The sequence below is a fragment of the Mytilus californianus genome, unplaced genomic scaffold, assembly GCF_021869535.1.
Source record: "Mytilus californianus isolate M0D057914Y unplaced genomic scaffold, xbMytCali1.0.p SCAF_21, whole genome shotgun sequence".
NCBI lineage: Eukaryota > Metazoa > Mollusca > Bivalvia > Mytilida > Mytilidae > Mytilus > Mytilus californianus.
This window is the reverse complement of record NW_026262670.1, coordinates 7,647,217-7,667,969: the sequence shown is the minus strand read 5'-3', so window position 1 is coordinate 7,667,969 and position 20,753 is coordinate 7,647,217. Positions and strand designations below refer to the sequence as shown.

The 20,753-nt window shown below is 32.4% G+C and overlaps 1 protein-coding gene and 1 long non-coding RNA gene across 4 annotated transcripts in view; one reads left to right on the top strand and one right to left on the bottom strand.

Moving 5' to 3' along the window:
• Nucleotides 1–17,971, top strand: part of LOC127731900 (uncharacterized) — a 336,874-nt gene extending 318,903 nt beyond the window's left edge. Inside the window, exon 2 of the long non-coding RNA XR_007995902.1 lies at nucleotides 17,767–17,971. This is a non-coding gene — a long non-coding RNA (uncharacterized LOC127731900). The remainder of the gene's footprint in view (nucleotides 1–17,766) is intronic.
• LOC127731862 (uncharacterized) overlaps nucleotides 1–20,753 on the bottom strand; it is an 897,808-nt gene that overhangs the window by 401,131 nt on the left and 475,924 nt on the right. The gene's annotated exons all lie outside the window — the stretch shown is intronic.

Sequence of the window (20,753 nt, the reverse complement as noted above, 5' to 3'; positions counted from 1 at the left end):
CATCTGCAGGGTTATATCAACAAATTATTTATATTAAACAAAAAGATCTAATTAATACTGTCAAACAATTTCACTAAAAGAATGACTGTCATTGTCTCGATTCCAAGAACCTTTGTGAGCACGCTTACATACTCCACGCCCCAAAATTGTTACTGGGCAAACAAAATCTCACCAGACTCCTAAGACTCATAACTCCTACAAAAATCAACTGATAAAAATTTCATGTGCATATGCACATATACATAATATGTCATAACTATCTACAAATATTCATGAAATTCTGTTGTGTGTTTTCAGAGAAGTAGTATATTGAGGCCAAAATTCTAAGTTCAAACGGGCATAACTCCTAGAAAAACAAGAGTGCACACACTGAAATGTCTCGCCTGCTTTACTGAAAATTAATTTAATGTTGATACTCCTAAATATAAAGCTTTACTACAAGTATCACACAAAATCAAGATAATCCAAGAAAATGAGGTCAAGGTCAGATAAACCAAACCAGAAATTTACCATGTACATGTACACCTCACAATCTTTCCATTCACCAAATATAACTGACCTATAGCTTATAGTTTCTAAGAAACAAATTTAACCAGGAAAACGTAGCATCGACCAGTGAACCATGAAAATGAGGTCAAGGTCAGATGAACCATCCCAGACAGACAAGTACACCTTACAGGCAATCTATGCATTAAATATAGTTGACCTATTGCTTATAGTTTCTAAGAAACAAACTTAACCATGAAAACTTAACATTGACCAATGAACCATGAAAATGAGGTAAAAGTCAGATGATACCTGCAAGACAGACATACACCTTACAATCATTCCATACACCAAATATAGTTGACCTATTGCTTATACATGTTATAGTTTAAGAAAAAAAGACCAATTCACAAACTCTTAACTTTCACCACTGTACCCTGAAAATGAGGTCACAGTCAGATGACACCTGCCAGTTGGACATATATACCTTACAATCATTCTATACACCAACTAGGATTTCCTAGATATGTACTAAAATTAAATGCTCCGCCGAGATCAGCCTGATACGACCAATGAGGTCGAACCCTGAACAGTTGGTGCAAGTTTAAACACAATATTCAAGCTTGATACTGTCTGAATTTGGATTGTAATCAAATTTTTGACATAATACAGGTTTCTGACACAAAATAAATGTGGTGAAAGATCTTAAAAATTTGAAATGGGTTAAACTATTTGTATTAATTTTCAATTGAAGATTTCTTGCTATTGCGCAATACTGTGGTATTGTGCTATTGCACAGTACTGTGATATTGTCACATTATTGTGCAATATTGTGCAATTGAAGATTTCTTGCTATTGCGCAATACAGTGTAATTGAAGATTTCTTGCTATTGCGCAATACTGCGCTATAGCGCAATACTATGCAATTGAAGATTGCTTGCTATTGCGCAATACTGTGCTATTGCACAATACTTCATATTATAATTTACACATCATGTTTGGTGTGTATCTCCTGCCATATCAGTATTTTTTGCTTTTATATATAAATCAGAAATAATCAATGTGAAAATGAAAAATTTTAGATATAAAAACCAAAAAATTATGAAAAAAAAATCCCCCCCCCCTAATTTTTTTTTAACCCCCCTTTTATTAATCCCAGCCTTTCCTTTGTGGTATGGTTCCTTGCAGTACAATTTCAGAGAGATCCATACACTTAAACACAAGTTATTGTCTAGTAACTAGAAAAATGCTTGTTTTTGGCCCCTTTTTGGCCCCTAATTCCTGAACGTTTTAGGCAATTACTCCCAAACTCAATCCTAGCCTTTACTTTGTGATATGAAACTTTGTGGTACAATTTCAGAGAGATATATACACTAACACACATGTTATTGTCCGGAAACAACACAAATGCTTGTTTTTGGCCCATTTTTGGCCCCTAATTTCTAAACTGTTAGTACCATAACCCCCAAAATCAATCCCAACCTTCCTTTAATGGTATTGAACCTTCCGGTAAAGTAGAGATCCACTCACTTTAACTAAAATTATTGTCCGGAAACCAAATGTGTCTTCGGACGACAAAAACTTGAATTACCATGAAAGCAGCCCACACCAACCCAGCTTGCTCTGTCCTATTATAGCTTTAACTAGAGTATGCTTGCTCGGTTTGGAACCCTCAAACTGCTGAACAATGCTATATACTTGAGATGGTTCAGCGTCGAGCTGCTAGTTATGCCTGTAACCGTTATCATAACACCAGTAGCGTTACAGACATGCTCAATACTCTAAACTGCCTACCTTACAAAACGCAGACTTAAAACTAGACTCTAATTAATATAAAATTGTTCACCATATTGTCGCAGTAACACCAGAATTACTTATACTAACAGGCAAGAGAACCCGACAAATTCATCCACAAACTTACAGACACCTACTTACATCTAAAGACTGTTACAAATATTCATTTTTTCTTTTTACAATTAGACATTGGAATTTACTACCTCCAAATGTAGTACTTTCCCCATCACTAAATACTTTTAGAGAACAGTTGACACCTACTGTTCTCTACAATATAGAACAGTAATTCTTAGTAGTTATGTAAATAGTTTTAACCACATGTCATGTTAGTATTTATTTTGTAAATATTCATTTAGAATTATCCTACGCATGCACAGCAGTTAGTAATCATCAATAATCTGATGGATAACTGGACACCATAAGAAGAAGAAGACATATTTTTTTCTTCCAAAAATAATATTCTTAAATAATACTCATGTCTCAACCAAAACTGACTATACTAAACATAAAAATCTACAAATACTGTTGATTCAAATTAAATTTTTCTATAATTCCATACATTCGTCTCAGCATGGTCAACTTGATGCAAGCAATTATAGCAGTAATTGATTAGGTTTCACTTGAAAGTTTTTCTGTCAAAGGTAGATATAAAAAAGAAGATGTGGTATGATTGCCAATGAGACAACCCTTCACAAGAGACAAAATGACACAGAAATTAACAACTATAGGTCACCGTACGACCTTCAACAATGAGCAAATCCCATACCGCATAGTCATCTATAAAAGGCATATCCTTCCTTTAAAAAAAAATAACCACCATGATTTTAGTCAATTGTGCTTAAAGTAGGGTTTAACTCCAACATCAATCAGTTAATCATGAATTGTTATAGTTGTTCACAGTAACTTGTTTTTTTTTTTCATTATAAACATATATTGAAAAATGCTAAATATATCCAATGTAGATTTGTCTCAGGTCTTTTGAGCACTTGTTAACATTTCAAACCCGTTCATTTTCTGTATGTGCTTGTCCCAAATCAGGAACCACGAATTTGCTGCTGTTAATCATATTTGCATTTTATCTAAAATTTTTACACAAAAGTACGAGGGTAAAAATGCCCTCCTCTGTCAGACGTCAAACGGTCATTTTCTGAAATGTTTCATGAAAAATAATACGCTGATTGATAGTCCAAATAATTATGACGTCTTGAAAGGCTATTATACTTTTTTGCTTTGACGCCTTACAGCGCTGTAAGGCGTAAAAAATATAAAAGCCTTTCAAGACGTCATAATTATTTGGACTAGCCGATTGACAGCAACGAATTACTGGTTTAGTACTCGAGGGTCGTAATGGGGTTACCTTCATGAAGAATAACGGTAAAAAGCTGGACTATTTATTTGTTAAATCCCGTGTTTGATCACGTAAAACATTGAGACGTAAGGCAATAAAGGTAATCATTGGGAACATTCCGACAATGACTGACATGAAAACTACGTACTTTCGATATGGATTCCGTCAGCTGACAGTTATGATTAGTTATTACATTGATATTTCTGTGAACTGAGGTGCATCGTTTGAAGTGTAAAGTACCAGCAGATTTACGTGTGCGCTTGACTCTTTGATATCGCAATAACATACTGAAATATTCTATTTTATCTGTATTTTTCTTAGCATGTATCAACCTGCTAAAAAGAGGGGATGGTGCGATAACTGCTATCTGTAATAGCACTATACATTGAATTTTGGGATCTGTGGTTTTTGGGATTTTAATTCTTATTTAATAGTTGACATTTAATAATAATTACAATATCGTTTTTTTTGGTAGAATTATTTAAAAAAATGGTATCATAGGATGATATAATTGCAGCGATTTTTTAAAACTCGATTAGCATTAAACAATCAAAACAACTTTACGGAGAAACTTAGTTATTTTTGGTTTAGTTGGCGAGGTCTGCTTTGTATTATTAAATTTGTGTTATTTCCCTTTGAACATGTAATGCTGAATATTGTTCTCTTCTGTATACTGTAAAATATCATAAATCAATCGAATGTTTTCCCCTACATAATGCTTAATGGTCCAATATCTACAGTGTAGTTCCATGGTTAGATTCAGCATATTAAAAAAACCATGAATTCAGTTGGTGATGAAATCAAACAAAGTGTAATTTTGCACCCTTTGGACCTTAATATGGACTAATTTAAAACAGGGCCCAAAATTAAAAATCTGAATGCACAGTTAGATTCAGCATATCATAGAACCAAAAGAATTCAGTTTCTGATGAGATCAAACAAAGTCTAATTTTAGACCGTTTGGGCCTCAATGTAAACCTATTCAAAAATATTCAATATAGTAATACACGGTAAGAACCCTCAACAATTCAAGACTTTAAATTAATCCTCATTGAAAATGGTTAAAAGATTTGTATTTATTTCAACTGAAGATTTCTTGCTGTTGCACAATACTTGGTAAATCAGTTTACAGACTATATATACACATTTACATACCCTGTTTGGTGTGTATCTCCTGCCATATAAGTATTTGTTGTTTCTTCATATAGATCAGAAATAATTAATGTTAGAACCAGCTTAGACAGTAATAGAAAAATCTTGTTTTTGGCTACTATTTTGCCTCTAGTTTCTTAACAATTAAAGCCATGACCCCCAAAATTGACCCCAACCTTCCATGTGTGGTAATAAACCTCGTGGCACAATTTCATAGAGATCCATTGACTAATACTTAAGTATTTGTCCAAAAACCAGAAAAACCACCACCCTTTTTTGCCCCTTATTCCTGAAGGGTTTTGCCATAACCCTTAAAGTCAAACCCAACCTTCCCCTTGTGGTAAGGAACCTTGTGGTTCAATTTCATAGAGATCCATAGACCAATACTTAAGTAATTGTCCATTAACCAGGAAAACCTTTTCCCCCCTTTTTTGCCCCTAATTCCCTAACGGTTTAGGCCACAACCCCCAAAGTCAATCCTAAACTTCCCTTTGTGGTATCTTTGTGGTAAGGAAACTTGTGGTACAATTTCAGAGAGATCCATACACTGTTGCCCCTTTTTAGACCCTAATTCCTAAACAAGTGGGACCGTAACCCCCAAAATCAATCCCCACCTTCATTTTGTGGTATCAAACCTTGTGTTTAAATTTCATAGAATTTCATTCACTTATACTAAAGTTATTGTCCGGAAACCAAATGTCTTTGGACGACGACGACGACAAGTTAGCAATATACGAACTCATCTTGTTTGCGGTCGTAGAAAAATATGCTAAAACCAGTAATGGGTGAGATGAGAATTTTTGCTCCATGCATGTCAATATGAATTTGAGGCGAACAAAAAAAAAACAACAAAAAGTGGTGCGTCTTTGCTTTTAGTTTTTTCAAGTGTGTATTTATTTTGAGTCATGAATTGATACCCCATATCCTGTCTTTTCCATTATAATGGGAAATGAATGGGAAATGGATTGGGACACAGATGATGTCCCCACTCGCATATAACGTTATAAAGGGACATCATTCAAGAAAGTTAAAGTGATGCAACCCAAATTCAAACTTGATCTGTGTGTTGTGGTAATAAGCATTGTGCATAAGTTTCATAAAATAAAGTTAAGGCAAACTGAAGTTAGAAAACAGAAACTAATCTTTTTGACGTACACTTAATGCCCCCTCCGCTGAAAAAAATCATAGTATAAAAGTGAACAGTTTTACCAGTAGCGCAAGATTTGTCCTTCATATTCATTTCGAAATTGGTGTAAGAATAAAACTGAATATTGAAGACATCAAATCAGACTCAGTAAAATCAAAAGGGCGCTTATATTCCCCAATTCCATGTTGCCTGCATTTTTGTTTAATAAGCGGTGGTATTAGCATTGACACATCTCATTTACATGGAGGTTATTCGGCCCTGCCCCTATCAATCATGGTCAATTGACTTTTAGACTATTGCTTAGTTTACATGATAAAGATTGTGATTAGTAAAATTGAGAATGGAAACGGAGAATGTGTCAAAGAGACAACAACCCGAACAAATAGCAGAAAAACAGCCTAAGGCCACCAATGGGTCTTCAACACAGCGAGAAAATCCCGCACCCAGAGGCAGGCTTCAGCTGGCCCCTAAAAAAAGACTAGTTCAGAGAAAATTGACGTCACTCTTAACTCCGAAACATATAGATGAACTATAATTTACAAAAAAACATACTAACAAAGGCCAGAGGTTAATGACCAGATGGGTAGGCGCAAACATGTGGCAGGGTTAAACATGTTTTGTGAGATCTCAACCCTCCCCCTATACCTGTAGCCAATGTAGAATAAACAAATACATAGCAATATGCTAATACAACTGCATACCATATATCTTTTACCTATCACTAGTAGTTTCCCTTAAGCTGACCTTATCACAAACTTATACATTGTTGACGCCACTGCTAGGAAACAGCATACTTTAGGCTAGCTTTTTGACATCGTCTAGACACAAAATCAATTGACAAGTTTTAAATGTTTTAAGGATTCACCAAACCAAGCACAAGACATTTTGCAAGACAAGGGACATTTGCCAGACTGAAAACATCAGAACATAAGGCATCTGTATACAAGATATGAAGTATCTAGGTCCTCTGACTTTTGAAATATAAAGCTTTTTGTTAAAAGCTAATACCATGGCATACAAAGCATCCCATTTTCCTGCAAGACAGAAATGTTTGCTTTACTATTCACATGATTCAAGGTTTTCAAATGATTACAGAATACAAATATATTGCAAAAGCATTATACTAATAAAAAAAATCTACACTCCTCACAGACTGTGATTAAGCAGCTGGTTTACCTCTATGTAATGTCTAAAGGACTAGCATATTATCAAAAACACAAAGTAGAATAACCATGGGTTTAATGGAGGCATGTAAACTTTTCAAAATGCCTGAAAGAGAGATTTTTCTTTTCCGTCAGAAGGACCTAGCTGTTATAAAAATGTATTCCTATTTAAAAACAAATAGATATTTGTATTTGAAATGACAAATAAGCACTTGATTCATTTACAATAATTATTGTTTGTTAATTTTAAAATGTAATCGGGTATTAGCGAATTTTATTTAAAGTGTGTCAGGAAATTTGAACTGTGAATGATATGCAAAAGTGTGATAATCGTGGCACACACAAGTGTAAAAACATGATTGGGATAAAGAAATTGATCCAAACAAGATCTTGTGCAACACAATTAACACTTTTTAGAACTGTATATTAAAGAGTACAAAAAGTCGATCAACATATATATCATGATATATAGCAAGATTTTCTCCAGTAATGTCCCTATTTATTGACAAACATTATTACAATCTGACCCCCAGCCCCTCAATAAAGTCAGTAAACAACTTCTTGTTTTTGGTTAAGTTCATGTTTTTACATTGTATGTTTATAACTACATGTAGTTAATAAAATTATATACACCTTGCATAAAAATCTTTAAAGAATCGACCCTAGTATTTTCAACTCAGTCTGCGTTTTCATTTTACTCTCATCATGATACTTGTGTTTCACACCAATGCATACATGCTTCATTTTAAGGTCACACTAAATCATAGGCTAGCTTAGAAAGCAAAAGAAAATTGATGTAGGTAGTCTAAAAGAGAGCATTTCTCCTCATTTTTTGCTTAGTATTTACCGAAAAAATTATAAGAAGCAATTAGAACAGTGATTTCATATCAGAAATATTTATTTTAGAATTTGAAAAAGTGTTACAGTATAGAAATCTTTACATATACATGATATAAGATTATTATTCCCCTTGCATATGATGAACACATACAGATGAAATTAAAATTAAAAAATTGAATCTTCCTTCCCGCCCCTTTTTTTCAAAAAGCTGGATGAAAATTACTAATTAATTTTAGTTGGCCTTATACTGGCTCATTGATTTTAAATATACATTTTTCAACAAACAGTTATTTTGTTAATTCTTTACAGCAATAAAATGCATGTGAGATACTTTAGTTTTAACAAAGAAGAGTCTATTATACATATATAGGAGCTTCGATCGCTTACCTGGAAAAAAATATGGCAACTTGATAATTAGGCTTTTACTTTTTCACAATCAAAACATGTCTTTTACTGATAGCTTACTTCTGTTTATAACATACAACATTTGGTGAGCAACAAAGTTAATTCAGGGGGAATAATTTGCATCCTCGATTCATATAAGGCCTCAAAACGATATTTGTAGATTTCAATTAGCTGTTTCAATAGTTATCAAAGGTATAAGGCTTATAATTTGATACGCCAGACGCGCGTTTCGTCTACATAAGACTCATCAGTGATGCTCAGATCAAAATAGTTAGACAGAAACAAATATAAAGTTGAAGAGCATTGAGGACCCAAAATTCCAAAAAGTTGTGCCAAATACGGCTACGGTAATCTATGCCGGGGATAAGAAAATCCTTAGTATTTCGAATAATTCATACTTTTGCAAATATATAAATGATATAATCAAGTCTGTTTTAGTTTCCCTATATTCATTACCACTGTGTACATTGGGTTTCAAGGAAGTGGAGAGAAAAGATAAAAGAAATTTAACATAATAGAATGATCTTTTATTTCAAACATTTCTATTGGTTTAATACTTATAAAATGATTTTATAAAATATTCTGTCTGTTATTTTGTATACCAAACAAAGACTAGATTTTGTGTTATACAAACAGCTGTGCACTTGGTAACTGAAAATTTCAAAGTCGATTGGGTCCACCGCCCTTCAGATCAGATATTTATGTCTTTTTACTCTTTTTTTTTCAGATGAATTTTAACATGTAAAAGAACAGTGTGACTTCAAATTGTGCAAAAGACTATGATGTTCAATTTGCACTACTTGACAAATTTACAGTACAGCAACTTGCTTTTCCAAAAATAGGAAAACTTGATACTATTATAAAATCGTATATGACATCCTTTTCATGAAAATTTCATACTTTAAGTCTAAATACCTCACAAAACATGTGGTAATAAAAAATCACAATATGCTCGACAGTGTTGTAGAGACCTAAAAAGATGTTACCGTAGTTCTATTAGATCTGTAGTAGAGTAATAAAAGAACAGATTTCCATCAATACCTTGCATTGCACATCTTTTATCTGACCGTGGGAAAACATTAAAACAATTTTTTAAGGGGGATCTTAAAAACTTTTTATACAAACCTTAAAAGAAATGTAGGCTTGAAAGCACTGACAATGTTATTTTCCATATAATTTATATTTCTAAGGGGCACAACTCTTTCAAAATAGTAGACCAGCACTGATTTTCAAATTTGTACGAAACATTGCTGGTATAAATGTTTGAAATCAGTTTGATAAAAACTCGCAAGAATTGTACACATGACAGAGCTTACAATGCATTTTTCCATACAATTATTATTTTCAAGGGGCATTTCTCTTTAAAAAAATTTTTGATCGGTACTGATTTTCAAACTTGTTTGAAACATTGCTGATATAAACCTTCGATACAAGTTTGATAAAAATCTTGCAAGAATTGGACACATAAGTGTGCTTACAATGCATTTGCATAACTCCTTCTTAAATAGTTGATCTGCATTGATTTTCAAACTCACCAGAGATATCGCTGATATAAACCTTTGATATAAGTTTAACAAAATTCTAGTAAGAATTGTACATGTGAAAGCGCTTACAAGACTGGATGGATTGACCGTGGCCTGGTATTTCTATGTCCCCCGCAACAGGTCACGTACGGGACAAAAAACATCATGGTATATATTTTCCCAGATAAAAACCCTTCCTCAATATTTGACCCATTCTCAGTAGGAAAATGAAAGTGAAAACATGACATGAAGTGTTTAATTGCTGTTAGATAAAACCCTATAAATAGTTATCTAACTTTAGTATGTATTTCTTTTTTTTAGCATTTAACTAGAACACACCCGTGGCATCGCAGGATGACTGAATTACAGTACCTATATTTAATATACCTTATTTTCAGCCTGGATTTTTAGTATTCCTATTGTCGTTTGATAAAGGCATGCTGATTATAAGGTGCACATATTTCTCAGCTATCAAAATCTTTCTGTTTGAATCCGACCTGGCTTTCTTAATAACAACTGGAAACTACTTGTAGATATATTTATTTGGTCAATGATTGAATTTAGTATAGTCAATCCCTGTATAATGACGAAGTTTAGGTGTGATTATGACCCGTCTATATAGCAAATCCCAAATACACTTTTTGGTGGTGCACCTGACAGAGGCAGAACATACAGGTGAGGTACCAGGTACTATTGGTATCGGTATCGACTTGGACCTGGAACTTGTTTATTATTGGTAAAATTAATAATGTGGAAAACAAAAGGGCCTGGAATGGTGTAATGTTTGATCAACACCATTGTCGTATATTAGTTATAACCATAAAATTGAATTCTTTGATTCGTCATTTTTATATCACGCTGGCTACATGTAACAAATTGGACCTCATTTTTTTAGTAGTATAGACATAACATAAGTTATACTCGTCCTGGATAAAACATAAAGATTAATCATTTTCTTTAATATTCTAAAATTTAAAACTCCATTTCAATATAAAATTATGCTGATGGCAAGAAGTCTGATATAAATTACTGTACATAATTTATAATTTCACATATGAATACTACATATTATCTTGAGATTTGATGGCTGTAATAAGGTCAAAAGTAAAATCCTTATATAAACAAGCATTCTGTGAGTATTGCCTGGCAATACATAGTCCCCTACCGGTTAAAAATTCATTGTACTGGAACAAAATGCTAACTTGATCTTTAACTTGTCATGGTGTAAACTATATAACAAATATCAAGTCAATATCTTCAAGCATGACGAAAAAAAATGTGGAAAAATTATTATTTGAGTAAATTTTCTACATCCCAGGACCCTAACTCTGCACAAAATCATCAGACCGAAACAATATTCGAACTTGATCTGTAACTTGTCATGATAAAACAATACACCAAATATCAAATCAATATCTTCAAGCACGAAGAAAAAAAAATGTGGAAAACTGATTAGCCGGACTGACGGTTGGATATACAGACAGACAGACAGACAGACAGACAGACACACAGACGGACGGAGTGCAAACCTAAAGTTCCCTTCGACTTCGTCGGTAGGGGACTAATTAAAGGGGTTAAAATTACAAAAAAACTTTATTGAAACTCTTATCTTGAAATGAAACTTGAGAAGAAAATTTGACTTCACATTATCTTTTACTACTTCTGAATAATATGCAAAAGCATAACAAATAAATTTTTGTTCGCTTACCCTCGAAATTTCAATTTGAAAATTATCACGAAGGTGAAATGTTCAATTCTATTTTTAACATCAAGTTGAGTTTTAGTTTCAACCATGATTCTAAATTTAGATTTTACACTCCCAAAATATGGTGAGAAATAGAAGACAAGTTTTCAAATGATTTTATAGTTTATTCTTATGTTGTGTTGTTTCACCACTGTCCCAGGTTAGGGGGAGGGTTGAGCATTCACAAACATGTTTAACTCCACCACATTTTTTATGTGCCTGTCCCAAGTCAGGAGCCTGTAGTTCAGTAGTTGTCGTTGGTTCATGTCGGTCATATTTGTTTTTAGTAAATGTTTTTTTTTTATAAATTTGGCCGTTAGTTTTCTCAATTGAATTGTTTCATATTTTTTTATGTTGGGTTTTTTTTTTATAGCCGACTTTACGGTACGCGTTTTTCTCATTGTTGAAGGTCATACAGTTGTCTATAATTGCTTACACCGACTTCATTTAAACTTTGGTGGATAGTTGTCTCATTGGCAATCATACCTCATGTCCTTATTCTTATATAATAGCTTGGATGTACTTCACAGTTTTGCGGCTATTCAACATATTATCTGTGAGAAGAAAGAACTCTAGTCTAGACTTTTCAAAAGGACATTTTATTTTTCCAAGCTATAGTGTACCTTTGTATATTCGGATAAATGGAAATTTTAGGGGCAATAACTCCAAAACAGGGTAACAGATTGTTCTCTATTTTAGGGTAGATAAATCTTGTCGTGCTGATCCTTTTTTGCAATTTACATTTTTAACATAGTTCCTATAATTTTCCCGATAACAGCCAACAACTGCTAAAAATGGGGCAATAACTATAAACAGGCAGTTCCTTCCACAATTTTCAGGGTGGATACATTTTGTCATGTAAAATGCTAAAAAAGAAAATTAACATTACTGGACAATAACTCTAAAACAGTTGAACGATTTTTTTGAAATTTTTTATAATAAATAGAATGATCTAAAACTTGTTGCGCTGTCCATGTTTACTCTCGGAGTTCTTCTTTAATTGCTATAGTTTTAAAGATATTAGCCAAATTTGTACTTTGACCTCTTTGTTAAATTTTTAGACACAACAGCCATGTTGGTTGATCAACCTGGACGAAAATCACAAACGTTAAAGCTTAAGTCCTATGATGAAAGGTTGTCTTCAATGTATTGAGCAGTTTCAGAGGAAAAGATTTTTGAAAAAAGTTTACAGACCATAGACGAGTGACGGTCGAAAAATGGACCCAACGTGATGTTGGAACCTAAAAAGGGTCTTTCGGCCAGGTGAGCTAAAAATGGGAAACAAATTAAAGAAACTTTATATTTAGAGGATAAACTTGATAAACTTTCAACAACAGAACTAGAAAAGAAAACCAGAAGTTCCTAAAATTAAATAATGGTGTGAGTGTATTGTCCTTTATACCTACTGAAACATTCATTAGATAATGTATAAACTTTAGACTTCTCAAGCACCCCTGATGAATATTAATCAAGGCAATTGCTTTATACACAATTAATTCATTGTTTGCAATAATCTAATTTTATGTCTTTTTGACATATAATTCAGTGTTCATGCTAATGGTGCATACACAAGGCTTAACATTACCGTTTGTCCGATTGTTCGACAAATAAAATTAGGAATTGGACAAGTAGAACCTACATATTAGTTGTCCAATGGGATAGGTAAATAAACTAGAACATACTCCCTTCATTGATCTACAATTATTGATTCTACATTACTTCTAAAGTGTTGGATAACATAATTATCAATTTAAGTGCACTGGTTTGCAATCATTCAATAACTACTTGGCTTTTTTGACAACTATATTGCTGGCATGGCTGGTAAACGTACTTAAAAATCAAGTATTTGTAAACAGGTAGTAAATATCTGAGAAATGTATGCCCTACAATCATTCCATTCACCAAATATAGTTAACCTCAGTTTGCTTATAGTATCTGCGAAATAAACAATACCAGGAAAACTAAACTTTGACCAATGAACCATGAAAACGAGGTCAATAAAAAATTAAGGAGATGTGGTACGATTGCCAATGAGACAACTATCCATCAGAGTTCAAATAAGTGGACATAAGCAATTATAGGTCATCGCAAGGCCTTCAACGATGAGAAAAAAAACCACACCATATGATAGTATATTTAAATTTAAAAATCATTGAGAGTTTTTTTTTAATGAGACTGAGTGATAATTGCAATAATAAGAACCTGCATTCTGATATCTGATAAATATATCTCTATGAAGCTTTTCATGAAATCACAAATATTAATCTCGCATTTTAGTTCAATCTTCAAAAAATCGCAATAATGAATGCACGCAAATATCTGAATTTACAGTAAGTAGTTGGCCACAAAAGGACTTGACATGAAAAGTTCACATGAACTCTGCCAGACAAACATATACACCTAACACTTAAATACCAAATATAGATGACTTAATGCTTAAAGTACCTGAGAAACAGATCTAACTTTGAAAACATAAAAATGTTGACCAATGAACCATGAAAATGAGGTCAAGGTCAGATGTTAGATAAGTATACTTTTAAACCATTTCATACACAAAATATAGTTAAACTATTGCTTATAGTACCAAAGAAAGGGACTTAACCATGCAAACATAACATTGAGCAATGAACCATGAAAATGAGTTCAAGGTCAGATGACTCCTGCCAGACAGACTTATACACCTTACAATCATCCCATACACAAAATATAGTTGATCTATTGCTTACAGAATATGAGAAACGGATTAAACACAAATACCTCAACATTGACCAATGAACCGTGAAAATGAGTCAAGTTCAGATGAAAACTGCCAGACAGACATGTTCACTTTACAATCATTCAATACATCAAATATGGTTGACCTACTGTTTATAGTATCTGAGATACTGACTTGACAACGAAAACTTAACCTTGATCACTGATCCATGACATGATTGGATTGTGATCCTTCTATGACTTTTGTCTCAGGTGAGACAAAAATTATTGGTTTCTAACAGCTGTTATTTCAGCGGGTCATCTATACAATGGCTTCCTTTATCTTGAAGAAATAATTCTAGCAAAGTAGAACAATGCTTGTACTATAGCATCCTATAGAAAACCATATATTTGATGGTAATTACTATGTCATGTATTTCATATATTGGAAAGCTGCTAACGCTATAGCTCCATATTTTGTTATTATCTATTATAGTGATTAATCTCATCAATACATTGCAGTTAATTGCATGATGTCGTACAGAAAACATGTTATTCTGCAGTTCCTAGAGTTGGAGTATATCGTATAAAGTATTTTAACTACTAATATATACTAATGAAAACAAGGTTAAGAAAATTACCTTCCATCTTTTGTCCAGCGGTCACACTTGAAGATTTCTCTGACATGACAGTCTGAAAAATGAGGAATATGCACTGTAAATATATCCTCACTCATGTCACTTGTAGAACTATTAAATTTCTAAAATACAAACCCACTTAAAAATAATACATAATATAAATGTTTTACATTATATAAAATATATCAAACACATTTTCATATTTTTCAGGAAAATGTGTGGCCCAGAGAGACTTTAAAGAGTACAGGTTATTTTTGCATTTGTAAAATCCCCTTGCAGGTATTTTTGTTCACAAAAAATTACACAATGCAACAAGAATATTTGTGTTCAATTGAAACTGTGGACCAAAACCTGTTTTGCTGATCTTTTAGGCTTGACCAAGTTTTATAGTTTTAACAATAATAAACTGTTAACACAGAGATATGTCTCGCCTATTTGTTATTTTGATGTTGAAATTAAAATAACAATACTTTAACATGTAAGTTATGCAAATATTCAAAGTCAATGAACCATGACTAAAGGTTCAGGGCTAAACAATCTCCAATTGTGCCAATGCTAATACAACTGCATACCAAATACCATTGACTTATCATAAGTCGTTCCCTTTACAGAAACATAAACACAAACTTTAACTTGTAAACTAAGCAAAAGTTGAAAGTCAATAGACCATGACTGAAGGGGCGGGGCCAAATAATCTCCATGTAAATGAGATATGCCAATGCTTATACAATTGTATACTAAATATCATTGACCTACCACTAGTGGTTCCCCATACACTGACCTAATCACAAACTAATACATGTAAACTAAGCAAAGTTTCAAAGTCAATAAACCATGACTGAGGGGGCGGGGCCAATATAATCTCCATGGTAATGAGATGTGCCAATGCTAATACAACTGCATACCAAATATCATTGACCTACCACTAGTGGTTCACCATAAACTAGACCTAATCACAAACTTATACATTGTTGACGCCGCCGCTGCCGCCGGAAACAGCATACCTATGTCTCGCTTTTTGACTCCATCAAGGCAAGACAAAACGGGAGATTTCTTCCACCAAATCAAATACACCATAAAAGTTTCATAAAATTAGATTAAAGAATTCTACTGCTTTTGTACACATGTTATGCTATGATATGTCCAGTCTACGACTATGTCAGTATGTATAAAAGCAGTCAATTTAAAATGCGCATACTCCAACCAAATCTTGAACTCTGTATTTTTTCTAGGACATCCATGAACAATAAAACTGCTTCAATAGAATTATTGCCTCTATACATAGAAGACACATACATAAAATGGCATGCAATCACTTTCAGATTACTAATCGAAAATGTCTTCTGGATATTACAAATTTTCCAAGAAGCTTCATAGATTTCATAATGTACATACTAAGGTGGCATCTTAAAACAAGAAATATTGATATGTTAGCATGTTATGCTATGGTTGACTGACATTGATTATTGCCTGCTTAACGTCCAGTGGCCAATATTTCATGCTACATTGATCATGATGGATGTATCTATGAATACGTCAAGCAGTATATCCTCCATCACAACAAGGTACACTTTGACAATTACATCTGCAGATCTAGCTCTATATAATTTTTTTTTATCAAGTAAAAATCAAATGAAATTAAGCTGGAGTCCCAACTGAATATTTAATTTCTGGTAATCATGCATGAATAAAGAATGTGTTTTGTTCTGCACTGTGACTGATTAGTGTATTTTTTTTGTTTTTAAGGATGTACTTAGGTGAGGTTTAGGAATTTTTGTCAAATGTTTTTGGTTTTTTTCCTACGATACAGGGTAAAAGATTTTGCCTATTCCCGCCATTTTATAAAAATTACATATCTCGAAAAGGAGATCCATAACCTATCAATATTTTTAGCTTATTTTGTTACTTAACTAATGCTCTTTTGACTAATAGTATCAATTTTGATTTCTAGATTTCCTTAATTTCACCTAAGTACATCCTTAAATCCTTCATAGACAATGAAGGTAAGTGAACAATAAGTTTGAACATAACAATTCTTTCTAGTTTACAATTTTCTGTAACAAACAAGGCAATGTACAAGTTTTTCTAATTTTTGTTGTCTGATTTTGAATGGTACTAGGAAATTAAGTTAGTACGAATTTTAATAATGAACTTTTTTCAATTGTAGCAATAAATCTCTATAGTGTTTAAATCTGAAACTACACCAAGTGATACGAAGAAAAAGAATGTGCAAAAACAACAACATCGAGAAAAAGGAAAACAAAACTTAAGATGAAGAATTCTTTATTCTACCTAATAATAAATATTCATGAGTGTTAGACTTTATAAATATGCATGAACAGATCCTGAATTGACAAAACTATACATATAAAAAAATGAATATTACACTTATATAAAATAATCACAAATAAATACACATTACTAGACAACGGTAAAGCTTGAGAGAATAAAGACAGACACGCCAAAAAAATATGTACTGCAACCTTCTTATTGTAGAAGTTTTCAAGAAAAATCTAGAAAACAATGGCACAAAGAAGTAAAACTGACTTGAATTCTTAAACAAACTCACAAACTTTAATAATGTACGGGTGGGAGAATAACACAGGACATAACAGGGATATTGAGGATAATTTAATATTTGCTATTTGCTTTAAAAGAATCTTTTCAACTGTAACTAAATCAAATTGTAAAAACGCTTTTTACTCACATTTCAATATCTTATTTCAAATAAACTGCTTCGCTGAGCGCAGCTAAATATGACCGCAGAGGTTCAACCCTGAACAGTTGGTGCAAAAATGGACACAATATTCAAGCTTGATCATGTTGATACAGGTCTGAATGTGGATTGTAATTAAATATTTGACACTTTATAGGTTTTGACACAGAATAAATGTAGTCAAAGAACTTGAAATTAATTATATGATTTGAATTTATATTCAATTAAAGATTTCTTGCTGTTGTGCAAAACACTGTGCAGTTGTGCAATACTTAGTAAATCTGTTTTCAGACTATATTTCAAAGCAAAATAAATTGTGACCCTCAATTTATTTTTTTACATATCTCCCCCCCCCCCCTCCCACCACCACCAAAAAAAATAAAATAATATTTGAAGAAATTTTCTTTTTGTAAAATGTGGTACAATTTAAGAGACATCCATACACTTAAACACAAGTAATTGTCTGAAAACTAGAAAATCGCTTGTTTTGGCCCCTAATTCCTGAACGGTTTGTTCAATTACCCCCAAAATGATTCCCAACATTCTACTTGTTGTATTGTACCTTGTGGTACAATTTCAGAGTAATCAAAATACTTATACACAAGTTATTGTCCTGAAACTAGAAAAATGCTAGTTTTGGGCCCCTTTTTGGCCCTAATTCCTAAACAGTTTGGACCATAACACCCAAAAACAATCCCAACCTTCCTTTTGTGGTATTGAACCTTTTGGTTTAATCTAATAGAGATCCATACACTTAAACTAAAGTTATTTTCCGGAAACTAAATGTCTTCGGACGACAACGACAAGATAGTATCATACAAACGCAATTTTTTTGCGGTCGTATAAAAATTGCTTTTAAGTTGTAATGGACTAAAATGCCATATTATGCATGTTGACCGCAATGTACAAACTGATAGATATATATAACAATATACATTACAGTTTATACAGGGCATAACTCAATTAATGCGGGAAAATTCATGTATGTGTCTATTGCTATAAATAGACTAGAACTAGAAACATAAATACAAGATAAAAAATTGTAAAACTAAAATTCAAGCTCCGTTCAGAAAACAACAACTTATATATATGTGAGGTAACAATGAATAACAGTTAAGATGGTTAACAGTGCATAAAATCTGGCCACTTAGTCAAAATGTGTGGCTTTGATGACACATGGCCACACATGGAATTCTGTTAAGAGCCAAATAAGGTGATAGAGGCATAGGGAAGACCATTAAGTAACACAGTATTTTGAATGCAATGCAACAAACGTTTTACTTAAATATGTTCTACCAGTATGTCTCTTAGGCTGATGAATACTTAGGTTTTTTGTAAAGAAGATATTTACCACCATTCCACTACATTTTATAAGGGTCACTGCAAGGTATTACAGTAAAACAATAGAAAATATATCACCAATTTTTCCAAACAGAAAATAGAACCTAAAGATAAAATTTACTTGGCCTAATGGTCAAACTTTAACTTATAATTTTGAAGTATATTTGAATTTTTTTGGTTTTAAATTGATAAATATGCACCTGTTAACTTTTAATTGATTAAACAAAATATCGATTTTCATATATCACGATAAACATAGAACTTTTACAGGAAAAAATAATGCTGCAATTTAAACATTTGTACTGACCATAATAGCTTACTCAATTCTTTAACTGAAGAATCAACAAATTTTCATTACCAAATCCATAAAAGTGTTAACCACTTTTTTCATACTATCTTAACTTTATCAAGAGCTGCTTGGAAATTATGTGTATTGAAAGACAAATTGCTTAACTGAATACATTGCAAAATTCATCCAAATAACACCAGTTTCAATAACTAACAATTGTTTAGGAAGCTCTTTGATTAATTTCAGCTTGAACTTGTCAATTGCCTGAAATGTGTACACTTTTATGGTTTTGGTTGTAAGTCCGTATCATATCTTAAATCAGTTATTCAAGTAAGTATTTTTTTCCTTTTAACACAACTTTCTGATTATAATATGTTTATTACAGCCCTTTTATATTTTACTGAACTCAAGGAGATGTAGATTTTACTTGAGATAAGAATTCATGCAAGGTGTACAAAAACAATATTTAAAAAACTGAGTAATCTTATTCTTTCCCAAATACCAAATTTCTGCTGAATTAATGGGAGCAATGGAGCATGTTACAAAGCTCATGTTATGCATGTCATGGTTTATAAAAAAAAATATGGTCCCTAGGTTAAAGTTTGATTAATGTTGATATTGGACCCATTGTACAATGTATTCAAAGCAAGCAAATCCTTTACTTTATTTTCTGTATTTAAATACCAAATATGGATCCTAAGAGACACCTCCTTTAACATGTTTAAAATTTAGCAAAACAAGCCAAGTTTCAATTTTTTAATTTGAAAAGTTTCTTTTTTTCTCTATGAAAACTTGAACACAGTATCTATCCATTAAATGCACAAAATATTTTTCCTTCATCTTCTTGATTTATGTTGTTAATTTTCAACAATAATAATTGAAATCATGAATTGATTTGAATGAAGAAGCCCTGTTGAATCACAGAATGATTGTCAAAAATAAAGAAAAATAGTTGATCGTAAAACTACGCATAGCTGACAATTTTTTTAATCCAGTTAATCCAATGATTCAAATGAGCATGGAATTGAGGGAGGGATGTTTTTTTTTTGACAAGGGTCATTTATGGTTGCTTGTCCATTCAATAAATGCATTTTTTTCAAGGAAATTTATTTATTGTTTGGGGAATTCCTATGGGTACTAACCCTACCTCATCTATTTTAATGGAATTGCATTGACAAAAGAACCCAATAAATGGTATTGTGTGATGAATAGGACTTCAAATAACAACAATAAACAAAATACACATACACATGTTACCTCGAAAATATACAAAATCACAACGTATACATATAAATCAATTAAAATGCAGTTTCTATTTATTTTAAAAATTGCACTTTAACAAATACGCAACTAAATCAACATGAATTCATAATTTCTTTAAACTGATTTGAAATCATGCCATTAGTCTGTCAGATCAAAACTATAGCAATAATAACATTTTCTTATATTTCTTTCCGAAACAGACCTTAATTT